The sequence below is a fragment of the Crinia signifera genome, chromosome 4, assembly GCF_055691185.1.
Source record: "Crinia signifera chromosome 4, ASM5569118v1, whole genome shotgun sequence".
NCBI classification, from domain to species: Eukaryota; Metazoa; Chordata; class Amphibia; order Anura; family Myobatrachidae; genus Crinia; species Crinia signifera.
The window spans coordinates 45,243,802-45,263,158 of NC_139220.1; positions in this window are offsets into that span (position 1 = coordinate 45,243,802).

Consider the following 19,357-nt stretch of genomic DNA (forward strand, 5'->3'; position numbering starts at 1 on the left):
CCCTTTTTCCCATTGAATTCCATGTTAAAATGGACTCTGTCCATTTTAACATTGATTCCTATGGAAAAATCGGGTCATCGCATCGCATCGCATCCGATGGTCGCATGCGATGCGATGCGATGTGCCCGATCCGACCCGATTTAGAAATCGGGCGCCCGGATAACTCATAAGTACCAAAATATTTACCTATACCGAATACATGGAGTAGTATTTTTAATGAGCCCAACATCTGGTTCCATTGCTCATCAGTAAGGAGCCAAAGATTCATTTCCCATTTCCCTCTAAGGTTCAGGGGCGTAACTAACTATTCAGCGCCCCCCCCGCCGCACGTTTATTCAGCGCCCCCCACCCCCCACCTAACCTGCCCCCCCCTTCTTACCCGCGGTCTGCGTCGTCTCGCCCGGCTCTCTGTCGGGACCTTCCTGACGTCATGGTCCCGGCCGGCTCCTGCTGCTACAATGAAAATGGACTCTTAGAAAATGGCTGCCCCCATACTGCAGACAGAAAACTGTCTGCAGTATGGGGGCAGCCATTTTCTAATTGTCAGTTTTCATTGCAGCAGGAGCCGGCCGGGACCGTGACGTCAGGAAGGTCCTGACAGAGAGCCGGACGAGACGCAGACCGCGGGTAACTATAGCCCCGCAGCCCCCCCGGCGGCGCCCCCAATTTCTCTGCGCCCCCCCCGCCACCGCGGGGGCTGCGGAGCTATAGTTACGCCACTGCTAAGGTTAAGGATTTGGTCCGGGATGCCTTTATCATTTATAACTGAGTGTATAGCAGACATTATCCCCTTCTGCCCCACATTTAGTAAAAAAAATTTCACCGGTGAATCAGATATTATCGGGGGACCTTGTCCCTCAAGGTCCCCCGATAATATCAGATTCACCGGTGAAATTTTTTTCTGTGACTGGGCTGTCACAGCATGGCGTACGGTAACAGGAAGTACTGAAATAGAGCAGTATTCGTGATTCCTAAGTTATTTTTTAATTGTTGAAAGGTTAAAAACCCATCCTCACAGTGGAGGTTATTCTGATCGGTGCGGCCAAACGTGCGTACGTTCCATATTAGCGTACGCTCTCCGTACGCGGCCGTTGAGGTTAAGTCCACCCACAAATCAGCCGCATACGTACGGCCAGAAACAACGTCGAAGGGGAGTGGCGTACAATTGAGCGTACGCCAACGTACACCGACGGCTCACCCCTTAGACTCCGACAACTGGCGTACAACAGAGCGTACGCCACCGTTTACGGACGTCTCTCGTCCGTCTTCCCACCGACTTCTTGCGGCTATCTGAGCGTACGCCAGCTTGCACGGACGGGTCCCTATTGTTTTCAATGGAAAACTCAGCTTATGTCACCGCTCGTGAGAGTGAGCGTACGTCCGTGCACGCTGGCATACCCTTCACATATATGGACCTGCAAATCTTGCCTTTCAACTATAATTCTGATAATTAATTAATTATTCTAATTGTTATTCAATTATTGTTTTCTATTAACTCAATTGTCTACCTTAATAAAGACCCTAATAAAACAACATTTTAACCCTCATTACATGTATATTTGTTATGTTCTAATGTGGCATTTTAATCACTATCTATGTGTCCCCACATTGCTTTTACTTGTAAATAAATTTATGTTGGTGTTTGTGTGTATGTACTAAATTATGTCCCTAATTAGTTTGATCTGATTTTTTTAACATGTATACCTACCCTGATGTTATGTGTGATGTTTTCATCTAACAACAATAAAAAATCATGCCTTTTCACTATGTGTTATTTCACCCCAAAACACACACATTCACACATCATTCATTACCCCTCACCTCAAATTACCAATATAACTTACATGACACATCTGTATGTACCTGCCCTTACAAACCCTCTCACATATTTATGATTAAAAACACAGCCAACTTCTAACTGAACATCAACTTTTTTTATTAAGAATAGAAAATAACAATCTGAAAAAAATTAAAGAAGGGCCTGCAGTTGGCCGAAAAGAATATTGAGGTAGAGGATGGTCAGGAACATTTCCACTACTATATGGGCCACCTCCTCCTGGTGCTGTTCAGTGTCTGTAGTGAAGGGGAAAAACACATTATAATTAATATATCATATACATAAATGTTTATTGCATTGTAACATAATATGAATTTGTGAGTTAAGTGTGAAGGCCACATACATTTTTCCACTACATTGAAGATGGGTATGCTGTAAACATGGTCCAAAATACTATTCTGTTGACACACACATACTGTACATATTACATAAAAATATAAAAATTACTCCTTATTGGATGAATGTATGCTGTATCCCAATTGGTAGTTTGGTTTTGGGGGACTCACCTCTAACCTCACAATTAGGCTGTGCTATTTAAGGGTTATGACATTGTTGCGTCTTAAGCACTCCTTACTATTTTAAATTTAGGACATTGCTGTACAAATTATAGGCCTAAAAATATGTTTGTAAAGCATGCATCCGCATGGCCTCACACACTATGAACAAAACAATCTATAAATTAATGTTGCACATCATGCTGGGAAGTGGAGTTACCCAACACCTGGACCCACATAACTACAACACCACTAATGTCGGATATCTCATTGGATGTACTGTTATGTCAATTATTCAAGGGGTGAGCCATGGCCACACTCCAAAAAACCACCAAGGGGACCCTTGTTCCTGGAGAAGGACAGGCCACACCTCATGGTCGCCCTGCAGTGATATGTTGCAACTAATGTTGATGTTGGATACACATATGTGGTTGTTGTGATTGTTTATGTGTAGAAATGTGTAGGTAAACATTAGACACATTAAATACTTACGGCTAGTTGAGCCATCCTGCTCGCCGCTGGTTGGGTGTCCGGTGGTTGGGGGGGTCAGGAGCAAGGGGGATGGGATAGGACTTGGGATACAGGTAGTGGGTTGGAGTGGGGATTGGAGAGGTTTGGGGGTGGGTGGTGGAGAGGTGTAGGGGGGTTGGAAATGGGGTGGGGAGGGGGTTGGGGTAGGGGTGTGGGTGGGGGTAGGGGTGTGGGTGGGGGTAGGGGTGGGGGTGGGGGTAGGGGTGGGGGTGTGGGTAGGGGAGGGGGTGGGGGTAGGGGAGTGGCTGGTGGAAGGGGATGTTGAAATTTGGTGGTCACCAGCAGGACCCATAGTCTCCTCCTCTTCCTCTTCCTCCTCCTCTTCCTCCTCCTCTTCCTCCTCCTGGGCTGCCTGCTCCCGGGCTGCCTGCTCCCAGGCTGCCTCCTCCCGGGCTTCCATGCGTGCCCTTGCCCGTGCTGAAATGTTCATGTTGATGGCATAGAAATCGAAGGTTGGGTTTCATAAAAATGGGGGAAAGAAAAATTCACATTAGTCATGCTCATAACCTTACAAATTATCATTGCTGTTATATTTCAGACATTTATCATGCTAACTAATTGATATGCTACACCCAAAAACAGAGCGACTACTTATACCCCCCTATACACCCCATATACACCCATATACACCCATATACACCCCATATACACCCCCTATACACCCCATATACACCCCATATACACTCATATACACCCCATATACACCCCCTATACACCCCATATACACCCATATACACCCCATATACACCCCCTATACACCCCCTATACACCCCCTATACACCCATATACACCCACATACTCATGAACATATTTATAAAAAGTACAGAAATCATTGAAAAAAAAACGCAGACATACTAGTTAATAAAAACTTACATCGGGCAATATGGCGGCGAATGGAACTCAGCATCACTGGCTGGCGCCGGCGCAGGTCAGACCAGCGCCGCTCGACTTGTGCCAGGCTTCTCTGTACGCCGGTCCGGGCGTATATTAGCCGGCGGGCAGCATTATATGCCCGCCGCTTGTCCATGTTGGACACATATGGGCCCCTGGGCCCCAGGCGCCGGTCCATGACCTCAACCAAGGCCACCAGCTCCTGGGTAGAAAACGCGCTAGCCCTGGTTGAAGTCATATTGGCAATGGCGCAGTTATTAATTGCAGGTACATATATCACTTTTGGTGCTTGCTGATTGGTCTAAAAAATTGTTTGTTTAGTATTAACTTTATTAATCCTTCTTACATTAACAAACTGGATGCGAATAGAAACTTACGCGGACCGTTCTGATATACACACACCATAACCAACAGCATGCTTTCAATGTATAGAGAGACGTACTGTATATACAGTGTGCTGAAAATAATACACGCAACCGTCTACTAATAAATACGCTGCTAAAAAAGGCACAATGCAACATGTTGGTGTATGACAATTTCATACTCATTACATATGTAAGGAAAGCATTAAAACGTGATGTTTTGAAATGTGACTCAGAAAGCATACACGAACTCCAACAGATACCAGCTGACAACACTCATCATTGGAATGACAGGTGCACACATTTCACCTTGTAGCACACAATGCTCCACAACCTGTGTATGTGCATATACAGGTGAATGATCAGGTGCGTTGAGACCTGCGTAATTTAAGCGGGAATTATCGCCGGGAAATATCGGCGTAAATTAGCTACTACATTGCGGGGAAAAATATACGCCCCCTTGTTCATGGCGGGAGATTACCATATAAACATTCAGTCAGATGCAGGCCAGAATTGCTGCAAACATGTCTAGCTCAGATGATTCCGCAGCTGAGGACGCTCTACAGAGAGCTACAGCAGAATCCCTGCTTGAAGCTTTGCAGAAGAGGGAACAGGAGCGGAGAAGGAGGGCCCAAGAGAGAAGTAGCCTGCAAGACCAAGCGGGCCCCTCACTAACAGGCCCTGTTCAAACTCCACCAGCTCCACAAGGGCCAAGCAACCAGCCAGAACAAGAGGTTGCATCTCTCCAAACAGGTGTGACCCAGCAGGTGCATGGTGAGAGAACTGGGGCCACCAGAAAACGAGCTGCAACATCTAGGGTGAGGACTGAGCAGGATACCACCACCAAAAAGAGAAACCCTGCATTTGTAGAGGCAGAATTGAGAATTTTAGTGCCCAGGGCACGCGAATGGATCGAATTGCCAACCAGGAAGCCGGGTGCCAGTGCAAGGAGAAACCTTTGGGACAAGATCACAGAGGAAGTGAACCAGGTGACACCAGTGGTCAGAGATTGGCTAGCGGTGAAGAAAAGGCAAGTGTGTTTGTCCCCCTGATAATGTCATATGTGTGTACATATGTTACATGTATGTTTTGAGAATAATAGAAAGGTGTGTTTGTAGATAGTGCTACACTTCAATGTCACATGTGAACACAACCATGTCTAATAACCCACATTTATATATGAAACATGCACCATTGGTGTGATGTGAGGTTATGGGCACAGTTCTGTTCATGTGAAGTATGTGAAGTATGTGATGGGACAAGAGAAAGTGTGTTTTTGAAAGAGTTGTTGTAACATGTTCCATATGATGCTACTGAAACAAGAATGACCAAACTGTGCACATGTAGCTGGTGAGAAACTACACATCCCAGTATGCCATCCCATAGTTAAATGACTCCATAATAACCACACTGTCAAGCTATGGTGGAATGTGTAGTTTCACAACAGGTGGAGGTGCATAATTTGGCCATGGATGATGTCATTTCTGCATAGTGATCTATGTATGTGCATTTAGTGGCCTAATGAATGAGATGAGACACTGAAATGCCTCCTAATGGAGACATTAATGTGTGTGTGGGACACATATGGCTAAAAAACATAAGATCACCCACACTAGGAAATGTAACGTAGTCATGATGTTCACTAGCACAGTGGTGCACATATCTCATGGTGATATTTGTAGTTTTAAACTTGTAGGTGGACAGACTTCAAAACGACACTGAAGAGGAAGATGACTGACCGGTACAACCACAGCATGTCCACCGGGAGGGGGCCTATGCCAGACACCTTGGAATATACCCCCCTGGAGCAGGAGGCCTTGGATGTAATTGATGTGGCCGAGGTCAGGGGGATATCCAATATGGATAGTGAGCTCCCGGTGGAGGTCTTTGCTGCTGCTTTTGATGGTAAGTCACAGTAATGCATTGTATTTTGAAAGATATTTTTTAGTGCGTATGTGATGGTGACATTGTTTTCAATTATTATCCTAGAAGAAGCAGAAACCCAGGATGAACCGGCAGCATCTTCCTCTGCAGAGCCACAGGTGGAGCAAGTGGTCCAGCCTCCACCAAGACGACACCCCCAGCCACAGGACACATGGGATGCCAGCTTGATGGTGATGCTGGAGAGGATCGAGAAGCAAGGGGTGGATGCTGCGGTCCGTCAGCAGCAGGTTGGGGAATTTCTGGCGGATTGGAAGGCCACAAACAGGCAGCAGTGTGAGGCCTTCAACCGCACGAATGACACTCTGGCGGCTGGCATGCAAAGCATTGCCCAACAACTCAGCCGCCAGAATGAAATTCTTGCGGAGCTGCTGACCACCGCCAGGTCCCTAAGGGACAATCCCCCATCTGCTGGCCCACCCCAAGCTGCTCCCCAACCTTCCACCTCTGTTGACCCTCCTGTGTCCACTAGGGGAAGACGCCGCAAGCCATCTGAGCCAAAGGCCCCTGTCCCCAAGGCCCCATCTAAAAAGGGGAAAAAAGGGCCCAAATAATGAGACCTGGTTCACTTCCTCTGTGGTTGGACCCCAAATGTTTAAATTGCACTGGACATCCACTTCCTGAGTTGGCCATCGATCCATTTTCGTGCCATGGGCATTAAAGTTCTTATTTTGACCTCTACAAATACAGGATAAATTTTTGGTGGTGTGTATCTTGCTCAGTATTCACCCTGGTTGTTGCAGTACGTATTCTGGTGTCCCCATTTCTTTCACCATTGCATTTGCAGGGTAACACATGTTTGGAGATATGCAACCTCTTGTTCTGGCTGTTTTTTTATTTTTGTGTATATTTTATTTGTTTATTTGATTTATGACATTAAAGTGTCAAATAAGCTGTGATGCTGAACAGCAAATAAATTTATTTTACCAATTAAAACACAATTGTTGTATGTGTAATTTCTTGTGTGAAAAAAATACTACATTTATGTGTACTTACTGACCAGGGTATTTTTGAGCATTTCTTGAAGTGTGGTAGAAGTTTCCCATGTGTAACCCTCTCCATGGCCATTCACATGTTCCTATCCAACTTTTCCCTGCTAATTAGTTTGTGTCAGCACATGTGCAGAGCAACTTAATAGGTGAGAAAGCAGTTTGTGTGCAGGTGAGGTAGCTCCTACATTAGTAGGTAAAAGCAGGTCCAGAACAATGCTTTCCTCATAGAGTGGGTGAGGTAGACAAACAAGGGTCAAAAGGGACATTTGTGTAGGAATGCATATGTGTCCTCCCTAAAAAAAGATGTGTGAATCGGCCAAACATGATAAAATTGCTTGTGGACAAACATGTTTAACTTTGTACATATATATGATTTTACAGTGTCATAAGCAGATGTAGGAATCCTTTGTTAGAGAGATGTGAGTGCAATAATGTGATTGGTGGCATCTTACATCCAGAGTGTAGTAAAATCCAATTCATAGCAGATCAGATAGTGGTACAGGTCTGTATTTTGGGTACTATACAAAGATTGTGTGCAAAATAGTGGGCATGGGCTTAAAACATTGCTGAAACATCCTTTGTAGGTGTTAGATGTGGTTTATGTTATTGTATCATAAATACAAAACCTATGTTTGTATTAGAGTGAACGTTTGTATTAGAGTGAACACGTTGACACATGTCGACTTGTGTAGATTGAGTGTGCTACTGTGTAAAGTCTATGAAAGCACGTAGTGAATGTGTATAACTGTTTAACAAATACCTACCTTAGCATATATAAGCAGGTCTTAAAAAGATTCTTACCTTAAATTAAACAAACCTTTAAATGTCGAGAAGTATAGAAAGATAAGCTTCCAATGTGTTTGAGTGCTGTGTGTAGGCTTGCAGGTAGTGAAATCATGGTTTGGACTTAATAGACTGCAGCATTGCTTATTACATTCAGGTGTATGTGTTTGAGTAGTAATCAGCGTAAATTAGCAAACCCAGGCGCACGCTGGCATGCGGTATCTGTAGGGGTTGTCTGAGGTGGCGGTTGGCGGCCGCCTGTTTTGTGTCCGAAATGAACGGTGCTTTAGCCGATCGTGCGGTAGTAGCACCGTTCATTTTTGGTGCACACCCCCGTGTACGCCCATATTTACGCCCATTTTCCCTCATTATTTCGTCCGCTCCCCTCATCACGCCCCTATGCCGCCCCCAATGCCCGTACTCTCGCGTACAGGTTTTTTCGCACGGAGAGACCCGTCCGTAAGCGTTGTGGAGTGTTCGCGCCTGCGCATTGGAGATGGTACGCATGCGCAGGTCATTAAAAACCCCGGAACGTACGCGTACGGGCCGGCTGCACCAACCAGAATAAGGCCCAGTATAACTGACCTAGTTCCAGTAAGCCATGAGTGACCCAAATATTATCCTCGGATATTTTTTATATTTCTGGATACGAGTTATTAAACCATAATGGAGTACATTTATCCTGTGCAGACCATTCATAGAGCGTATGGGTAAATCTCCAAATCATTATGGCTTGACGAAGTATACAGTATGTGGCAGCTTAGTATGTGTTAAACCTAAGAGTAAAAATTGAAGAGGGGAAAAGGAAAAATTAGGAGAACACTCCACCTGTTTGGCTAGAAAATTTAGCATTGTTGGATCAGCTATACCCTTTACCCATTCAGATAAATATGCTAATTGTGAAGCAACATAATACAATCGCGGATTAGATAACCCCAAACCTCCTGATAACTGAGTTTTGTAAAAGGTTTTAATTGAAACTCTAGCCCTACCATTGTTCCAAATGAAAGACAGCAGTACCTTCTCAATTCTATTGAATACCTGTTTTGATAAATAAATTGGAGAGTTTTGCAGTACATATATAAATTTTGGTTGTATAGCCATTTTAAATAAATTAATACGGCCCAAAACCGACAATGGCAGCTTCCTCCAAGCATGAGCCCTATCCCTAAAATTTAATATTATAGGATCTATATTTTGTATTACATATTGAGCAGCCTCAGATGTCATCCACACCCCCAGGTATTTGAAACGAGTTGTCCACTTTAGGACTTGGTCTATAGATCGATCTTCGGGAATCTGACCAGATATACAGTAGGAAATCTATACGATTTTTCCCAGTTGATTAATAATCCGGAGAGTTCACCAAATCCTTTTATTATTGAAGTGCAGTTCTGAAGGGCCCCATACATCAGCAATTAATTGTGACAATTTTCAGATATGGAGATGATTGCCACAATTAATTTTAGATGTGTGGGCTCCCCCTTTTGGCAATCCCAATCAAAATCGTCAATCAATTGCTTAATCAGGTTTTTAAACATGTTTAATAATCTGGTATTATCTGCGGATCTTTTTTATATGTGTGGGCATTCCCAATTCGTCTTCTTCATCTATTTACATTATAAACAGCTGAAATTACAATCGATTGGGCAATTTCCAGATATGAAGATGCAATCTTTAGATGGAAAAATCTGCCGATCACTGAAATAAATCTGTAATGTGTGGGCAAAGTCAGATAGATTGTAAAATCCATTTATCTGGCCAAAAAGTCCCTGTATCTGGAAATCCATAAATTGTGATTGCTGATGTATGAGGCCCATAAGAGAACCCTCAGCATCTTGCAGGAAGAGAAGTGCATCATCTGCATATAGAGCCACTACATCCACTACTTCTCCTATTCTTATACCTCGGACCCCTTCTGCTTCTCGTAATAGGCACGCCAGGGGTTCAATCGCGATGGCAAATAATGTGGGGGAGAGGGGACATCCTTGTCTAGTCCCCCTTTCCAATGGGAATGTATCTGATGTATATCCATTTATTGTCACTCTTGCTCTAGGGTTAGAGTATAACAATTGTACAAAATGTATAAACCTTGGCCCGAATGCAAACTTCCGGAGAACCCCCTATAGATACCTCCACTCAACAGAGTTGAAGGCCTTGGCAGCATCAAGCGACACTACCACTGCCCCCGACTCCACCATCCTCTCTAAAGATGACAAAATAACCTTCACAAGTTCTGGGCGGTAGAGTTCCCTGGCATGAACCCTGTTTGATCTGGATGGATTAGACCTAATAACTACACTCAGTCTGGCCGCTAACACTTTAGCCAATATTTTTATATCTGTTGTTAATAACGAAATAGGACGATACGATTCAGGAAGTGAGGGTTCCTTTCCCTGTTTTAATAATGCAATAATATTTGCTTCAGCCATGGAAGATGGAAGTGCCCCCCATTCAAGAAGTGAAAGAAATAAATCCAGCAAGTACGGGACAAAAAATTTCTTAAATATCTTATACACCTCCGCTGTCGCACCCGGGAGCCTTTGAGGCAGGAAGCGAAGATATAGCCGCTTCTATTTCCTCCACTGTAAACGGAGCATCCAAAGCCTCAGCCTCCAAATTGGATAACTGGGGGAGTTTCATAGTCTCCAAATAATCCTCCAGCTGTGTATCGGAGTATGAGGCCCTAGATGCATACAAGGAGGAGTAGAAGTCTCGAAAGACCCCTGCCACCTCCACACCTGAGCGGCATATCTGTCCATCCGATTTCCTTATCCCTTGTATTATATTGCTCCTAGCTATATCCGTACGGGCCAGATATGCCAAGTAGCTGCCATTTATCTCTGCATGTAAATATTTCTCATGCCCAGAGAAAAGAAGCTGGCGTCTCGATTTCTCATATACACAATCCACCCATTACTGTTGTGCATCCTGCCATAATATTCTATCTGCCTGTAGTTGTGATGCTACATATTGAGCTAGGGAGAGCAGCAGCAGTCAGCCTCTCTCTGTTGTGTGCTGGACTGGGGAGAGCGGCAGCAGTCAGCCTCTCTCTGCTGTGTGCTGGGCTGGGGTGAGCATTCCACGGACGTTTCTTTTATGATTTTAAAATACTAGAACTAAATATTCTTCTAATTAAATATAGCGATAATAACATTTTTGGAGCAGATCATTTAGAATGAGAAATTGTCAATATAGTACTGATTTTTAAGCCACTTTAGCCTGTTAGCAGTTTATAAACATAGAAACATAGACTTTCTAAGGAGGTAACATGACCCTTTTTTTAACACTTTATAGTCCTGAACAATATTTTGGTGTTTTATTGGTTCGTTCTGCCTCCCAATTTTTTCTGTTTTTATTGTTGTAATTTTTAATTAACAATCTGTGAAACCTTTTTTTTTTTGCATGTAATACTTTTTTATATATATATAATTACATGCACTAATACCCTTTATTATTTATTTGGGTACATCATACACAAAGGCCCTTATTCTGGTTGACTCACTCGGGCACGAATTCGAACCCTTGCAAGTCAACCAGAACCCGCCCTGCAAATGAATTTATGTTTTCTTACATAAACATCCATTCACATGCCAGTGGGAACCTCCCCCATCAATGATGCTGAAGGCGCATGCACGTGTAGAAATCCAGAGAATAGGGTGTGCAGCTGACATCCAGTTATGTCACCTGTCCGCCCCCCCCCCACCTGCATCATGAATGCATTAGCATGTGTACGCCCATCATTTTTAATGGGAACGCCCATGAAATGCTGAGTGTTCACATATGCTAATGGTCCTGACCGGCACCCCACGTCCCTCTCCACCCCTGCTCGAAAGTCAGGGAGCATGCACCCAGCAAAGTGATTTCACACTCACCTGACGCATGCACATGCGCAGAAATGCTGCTGCGCATGTGCATACTCAAAACATTGGTCCACCATGCAAATTCACGCAAGAGTGAGTCAACTAGAAAAAGGACCAAAATACGTGTTGTACTATATATTAATGGTAAACATAAACAAAGATACCTTGACGTGTCTGGTTCCATCTGCACACCTCATGAGTGGGGTACACAATTTATTTTGGGTTTAAAGAGTGACATTTATCTACACACCTCACTGGTCACTGTGATTTATGTGAGTGGGGTACGCACGATTTTTAAAAAGCTAACCCCAATCAATAACTAATGATTTTTAAGTTTGTTACAATATCACACTATTGTTTTTTTAGATATAGATTTTTTGGGGGTATTGCAAGTATTAGAAACAGAATCAGAATCATCTTTATTGGCCAGGTATACTTGCGTATGCTTGGAATTTTTTGTGGTAACAGTGCAGCATCAAGCAGGGAACACAAGGGGGGTGGGAAGAGAGGCATCAACATACATCACATACATTTCACATGTATCTAGAAAAGTTCGAGTTAGTATTTAGTATTTGGTACGTTCAATACTGTTTAGTTGGTGGACAGCTATTGGGAAGAAGCCTTTTGTAGTTCTTGTCGTCTTTGCTGGGATGGACCTAAAGGGGGGAATTTACTAAAGGAAATTTGTAAAAAATAGGTGTATTTGTATCCAGAAATACACTTATTTTTGACATTTACATTTCCGAAAATACGGAAATTCGTATTCGTATTGATAGCACATCAATACGACTACGAATTGCCATATTTTCGGGATAGTAAATGTCAAAAATAAGTGTATTTCTGGATACAAATACACTTTTTTTTTACAAATTTCCTTTAGTAAATTCACCCCAAAACGTCTGCCTGACGGAAGGGGTTCAAACAGGTTGTGGCCAGGGTGTAGCTTGTCCGCCAAGATCTTTTCTGCCATCCTCACCACTCTTTGCAAACTTCATCTGTCATTCTCATTTGTAGAAGATGAGCAGCAGCTCCTGCGGGAGGTTGAATTTCTTGAGTTGCCTCAGGAAGAACAACCGCTGCTGAGCCTTCTTGACAGTTGTAATGATAATTGTTGAACTAACATTGAGCCTCATTTGTGATACCTATGAGCTTCACTTGTACCTAATTTCATGAGTTCAATAGGAAACTAGATAAATGTAATGGTTATGGTATAAATCATAGACAGACTCATCATAGACAGTTATATGGTCGACCACTAATGGTTGACAGTCACATGGTCGACAGGGTCAAAAGGTCGACAGGCAAAACGTCCACATGGTTAAATGGTCGACATGAAAAATGTCGACATGGTAAAAAGGACAACAGGTAAAGGTTGACATGGTTAAAAGGTCAACATGAAAAAGGTTGACATCGTCAAAGGGACGACATTCAAAAAGTTGACATGTAAAAATGTCGACATGAGTTTTTAATGTTTTTAGGGTGTCTATGTTGACATAGGTCGACATGGACACTGTCTAAGTGTAAAACGCGTCCCCTGGCATGGCTCGCTACGCTCGCTACAGTCTTTTTGTCCTCCATATTTTGGAACCAGGATCGGTCCAAGAGCCTGGTGTAATTTCTTAAATGCGGGAGATCTCACCATAATTGGGGAACCAAGACTGACTTACTGAGCCCCGGGCTGGTTATATGTGTGCCGCCCAGCATCTTCAGGACACACGGAATGATAAAAACAGAGGTTCAGGCCGTGACGCCCTTCCTCTTCCCATGAGGCCGTGCCTCTTCTCACAACATCATTCCCCTTTACACCTAAGCCCCCTAGGGTTCATACCACACACCTTGCACTCATAATTAATACTGTGCATATGCTGGCCAGCTCAGCGCAAGGTCCCTGGAGCAAACGGAAGCATGTCTATAGATTGTAAGCTTGCGAGCAGGGCCCTCCTACCTCTATGTCGGTTTGTTTCTACCCAGTTTGTTTTATCACTGTTGTTTCCAATTGTAAAGTGCAACGGAATATGCTGTGCTATATAAGAAACTGCAAATAAATAAATAAATGTCACCAGGCCCACGCCCACCTAAAAAGAAATCCATCCAAACCCCCATATGGTTTTACAAAACATTTTCTTAACCTTCCTTCAGATTTAACGCTCTATTAGAATTCCTACTCACACACATACCACTTCTTAATAAGAGAACGACGTAATAACAGACAAAATGGCTCCTCACAAGGGTGAATTCTGAAATAGCACAGTGCTTGGATGTGGAGCTTCAGTTTTTCGGTGGTCTGACTGAAAGCCAGAGTCACGCTGAGCTCTGTCTCTGCTACAAAACAAAGTCAGCGACAGTGGATATTTTTATTTGCAAGATTTCTGCCAAAAACAACTGACAGGGTCAAAAGCCCAGTGCGTAGGTCTCTGCGGGTCTGCTAAGTTTACTTGTTCACAAAGAAACAACTACATGAACAGCTGGTTGTTTTCTAAAAACATAAGGAAGAAAAATTCTCTGGGGTGATGCAAATAAAATATATCCTCATTTACTGTGCCTCTAATGAAGGCTCTGAAATAGGCAGGTGTGTTACCAGAATGTATGGCACATGGGGGGAAATTTACTAAGATGTGTATTCTATTTCACATGTGATGTTGCTATGGGCAACCAATCAGATCCAATAAGAAGTAGATTCTGATTGGTTGCCCAGAGCAACATCACATGTGAAGTAGAATACACATCTTAGTAAATTTCCCCCATTGACTTTACATGGCTCTTTGGTGATGACATATGACTTTGGCTTTGCTTGCAGTCCTAAGCAGCTCGTATGTGCTTTTAAAGATTGCATGTACATGATAAGAGGTGCGTTGCAATGCGCATTCCCGTCCACATTGCATTGCACCTCCTAGGTCGCACCTGCAGCTGGTGAAAGCCATCTCCAGGTCGTCGCAGCAGGCTGTCACCGAAAATTTCCGGGCACACCACTTTGCATTAGGTGCGCACCAGTGGTGCCTCCAGCAGAGCACCACTGGCGCACTACCTTTGGGGGTCCCCCCCTTCACCACCCCCCTCCTGTAGTACCCCCTATCACCCACCCACCCCCTCTGCTCCGGTGATCTTACGCCAGAGCTCCCCCGAGCTGCGCCGACCATCCCCGAGTCTGCCGCCTACGTCACTTATGCAAATAGTGAATGGCGGCTGGCGGCAGGGGAGCTCTGGCGTAAGATCTCCGGAGCAGAGGGGGTGGGTGGGTGGTAGGGGGTACTACAGGAGGGGGGGTAGAGATGGGGGGGACCCCCAAAGGTAGTGCGCCAGTGGTGCTCTGCTGGAGGCACCACTGGTGAGCACCTAATGCAAAGTGGTGTGCCCGGAAATTTTCGGTGACAGCCTGCTGCGGCAGTGCAGCTGAGCCCGGAAAATTTCCAGGCATACCACCCAAGGGGTTAATAAACATGGCAAAGTGACTTGTCTCCTGGGTTGGGATCATTGGGTTGACCACAGGAAGGTCGATATACATTGGGTTGACTACTGAAGATTGAAAGACCTTAGGTCGGAACCCTCAAAAGGTCGACATGGGTCTAGGTCAAAAGGTTCATTAGGTCGACACAAGCATTATGTCGACCTGGGGAAGGTCAACAGTCAAAATGTCGACATGGGTTTTTCAAGTTTTTTGTCCCGAATGTCTACACAGTCGATATGGACACTGTATCACTGTGTTCGCAATGCTTCGGGCATGGTGATTCGTTACACTAGGCACACTATATTATTCTCCCTCCACGCCCTTGTGGATGGTAGGGCATGAAATATCGGCTGTCGGCACATGTTGGCTCAATAAAACCGTGAAAAACCCATGTTGATCTTTTCATTGTCGACCTTCCACTTGTCGACCTAATGCTTGTGTTGACCTAATGAACCTGGCGACCTAGATCCATTTCGACCTTTTGAGTGTGTTGCCCTAAGGCCTATCGACTTTCAGTGGTTGACCCAATGTATGTTGACCTTCCTGTGGTCGACCTAGTGACTGTATCCCCCCACTTATAGTGTCATTATTCTGCCTAGGTGAGACAGGGATGGGTTTCAAGCAGTGGCGTAACTATAGCTCCGCAACCCCTGCGGTGGCGGGGGGGCGCAGAGAAATTGGGGGCGCCGCCGGGGGGCTGCGGGGCTATAGTTACCCGCGGTCTGCGTCTCGCCCGGCTCTCTGCTGGGACCTGCCTGACCGTCACGGTCCCGGCTGGCTCCTGCTGCAATGAAAACTGACAATTAGAAAATGGCTGCCCCCATACTGCAGTTTTCATTGTAGCAGCAGGAGCCGGCCGGGACCGTGACGGTCAGGAAGGTCCCGGCAGAGAACCGGGCGAGACGGGTGCAGGTACGGGTAAGAAGAGGGGGGGGGGGCAGGTTAGGTGTGTGTGGCAGTCCACCCCAGAGGTGTCCCTGTGCCCTCAAAGAAGGTCAATTGCAGCTAATGCTGCTCAGAGAAAGAACTGCATTTTTATAGAAACAGCAGGGCAATGTTCCCTCTAATTTTACGAAGGCTTTGTGCAGAAAAAGATATTGGCTGTGCAACTTTGGAAGGAAATGTACATTTTTGTGCGTCACATAACGTATACAGGCCTAGGTTTCGAGTTCTGTTGAGTTAATAAAGCAATTTGAATGTTTACAGACTTCACACACCACACATATAGACTATAGCAGTGATTTTCAACCTTATTAAACTCGTGGCACACTAAAACAAGATATTAACCTTTGTGCGCTCAGTTGTAATGTCTGTGCGCGGGCTCGGCGAGTTGTGTGCGCGCGCACACGCGCACAGCTTAGAGGGAACACTGGCTGTGAGGGGTTAACAGACTCAGCTAGTGTCCCAGCTCCCCTGCACTTGTGACAGGAAGCTGAGAGGTCAGAGGTGATCCCAGCAGCAAGGTGAGAGGGAGGAAGTGTGCAGAGAGTGAGAAGACATGCTGGGAGCAGGGTGAGACTCAGGCAGAGAGAGGAGAAGGAGAAAGTCCAGCAGCGTGTGTGCAGTGAACAGAGAAGCTGTTCTCCTGTCCTGCACTGAAGAGGAGATCAGGTGCTGCTGAGAGGTGCCAGGCAGCGTGACTGGCCAGCAGAGTGAGACCCAGAGAGGAGTGAGAGACCCAGAGAGGAGTGAGAGATCCTGAAGAGTCATGACCAGCAGGAGCTGGCATCTGCAGCTGAGAGTTAAGGTACAGGAGCACCCCTACCCCCAGGCTGGCCTGCACCCCACATTGGCCCACTTTACCCAGCTATTGAAGTGGCTCTCCACTGCATAGGGGACAACTGTTATTGGGGTGCTGATCACCCTGCGACATTAGCAGCCCAGAGACACCTGCAACGCCCCTCTGGCTGCATGCCAGATTTGCCACCACCGCCAAGCCTATATCTACAGCCTGTGTTGTATGTCTAGCAGGGAGTTGCCCTAGGTAACGGGGACTCGCCTGTACCCCGTTATAGGGGACCATTAATATTTTCTGGCCTTTATATAGTAGTGTGCACACTAAGGTAGGGCCTACCCTTGTACTTGTGAGGATCTTCCTTCGTGGGACCGTTTCTTCATTGACTGTTTTCCTTGCACCAGGGACTACAGTTCAGTATATACAGGGTGCAGTATAGTGTTATATGTGCAGTATAGTGTTATATTTGCAGTATAGTATTCTAGTGATGTCATATTATTGTCTTTAATATTGCTCTCTTTGATGTCATTGTCTTTGTGTTTTTTTATCTTTCTTATTGATGTTTGCATATGTGTACGAGTATATCACAGCGACTTGTCCAGTTGTTTTTCTTTAATAAATATTTGTCGCTGCTAACCGAAGTAGCGTTGTCTTTTGTGGGTCCCTTGGGTTGTGCCGTTCCCTGCCACAGGTTCTCCAGCAGAAGCCGCCGCCGTCACCAGCTCCAGATTTAAGGTACGCCATCACATCGTACAGGGGCACTGTCACATGTGTGCGAAAAATAGTTAGTTACGCCCCTGGTTTCAAGTAAACTCCTGGTAGTATTTCCTGGTAGAAAGACCTGACCACTGCTGCTTGCAGAGAGCAAGTCAGAAATACTAAAGGAGAAGGTTGGGCAACATCTTTCAGTCTTTCATATTACAAACCCCTGGAGCAGACGTTATTACACATACTGAGCATTCTCTAATGGAATGCTTGTAAGACTCCGGAATTTCAGTGATATTTCCCAGACTATCTGGGAAGTAACTGTGGCCCTACCTCACTGATCCCAGCTACTTCCCCAGCTACGTGGTCAACATGGGGGTGTGATAATACAATTTGTGCCATTAAGCACTGTCCCCGCTAGGTGGAGAATTGTGGAGTTTTAATGACACTCTGGAGCATCTCTCCGAGATCTCCCAATGGGGATCAGCAGAAAATATATGAAGAAGAAAAACTGTCCTTCTCTGGACACAAAAGTAACACCTTAAATCAAATTCACCTACTTAAAGTGATCTGTCCCCAGTGCGAATGTCACACATGGTTGACAATTCCACAGTTTAATAAGCAACACTTGTTATTTTACTGGTTTATGAGCTGGCTGAATAGGAACCATAAACTCAAGTAAGTTGATTGTAGCCATCTGTATATCTCAGCATGTATTGTGGACCAGGTCACCTGGCAGAAGAACCTTTATAATCCATATGTATTTGATAAAAGGGTTACCATTGCCGAGTGAATGAATATCTCACCAGGCCTCCTAGTGTCGCCGGCAGCTTGTCTACGAGATTGGCGTACCGCGTAACAGATGCTGTGATGGGAAATTCTGTAAGGTACGGCCTCCTAAATTTATTTAACTTTAACTGTAAAGATGTAATTCTGATTTTGTGTTAAGCTAAGTCCTGTTGACCTTCAGTGGTCAACCCAATGCAAGTCAACCTAATAGATCGAACGAATGACAATATCCCGTGGGCATGCCGGCATTCACAATACCAACTTTGCCTTCCTGACTGATGCAAGGAGACCGGCTCCAGAATCCTGACAGTAATAAGGATGCCATGCCGGAATCCCAACTTCCGGAAATGACTAACATAAGTTTAATGGGAAGGAGGGCTAAACACTTAAAGGGGTTAGGTTTAGGCAGCAGGGTACGGGTGATAGGGTTAGGCATTAGCAGCGAAGAACAAAAATTCCTTTATACTGTAGTTATACCACTTTCACGCTGCTGCTTCAACCCGGATAATTGCTGGGAAACCCGGATCTCAGCTCGGTGTGAAAGGTTCCCCTGGAAAATAACCGGAGAATCCAACCCAAGTTGGTCCAAGAAGGTTTGTTATGGGGCAGTGTGAACAGGTGACCCGGATCATCAGACCTGTGTCCAGCATCAATGTCATCTCCAAGCACCGGCAGAAGAGTTCCAGTGCACCCATGTACAGTAAGAATCCGGGTCAGTGCCACGGTGTGAAAGGGGTCTGTATTCGGTCTGATAAATGAAAATATTATCTGGAACTATTTTATTATTTGGAGGACATAAGCCGTAAGGCAGTACTTTTTCTTGAAATGAAAAAGCATTTTATCACATTAATACAGTATATTAAGTGATAACAATATTGTTTACATAACATAGGGTAAAGGTAGTACTTTCTGTAAAAGGGATATTCCTTATTATATTAATTTAATCCAAACTGTATTTTAGGGCTGCATTTATCAAGGAGATAGTGACC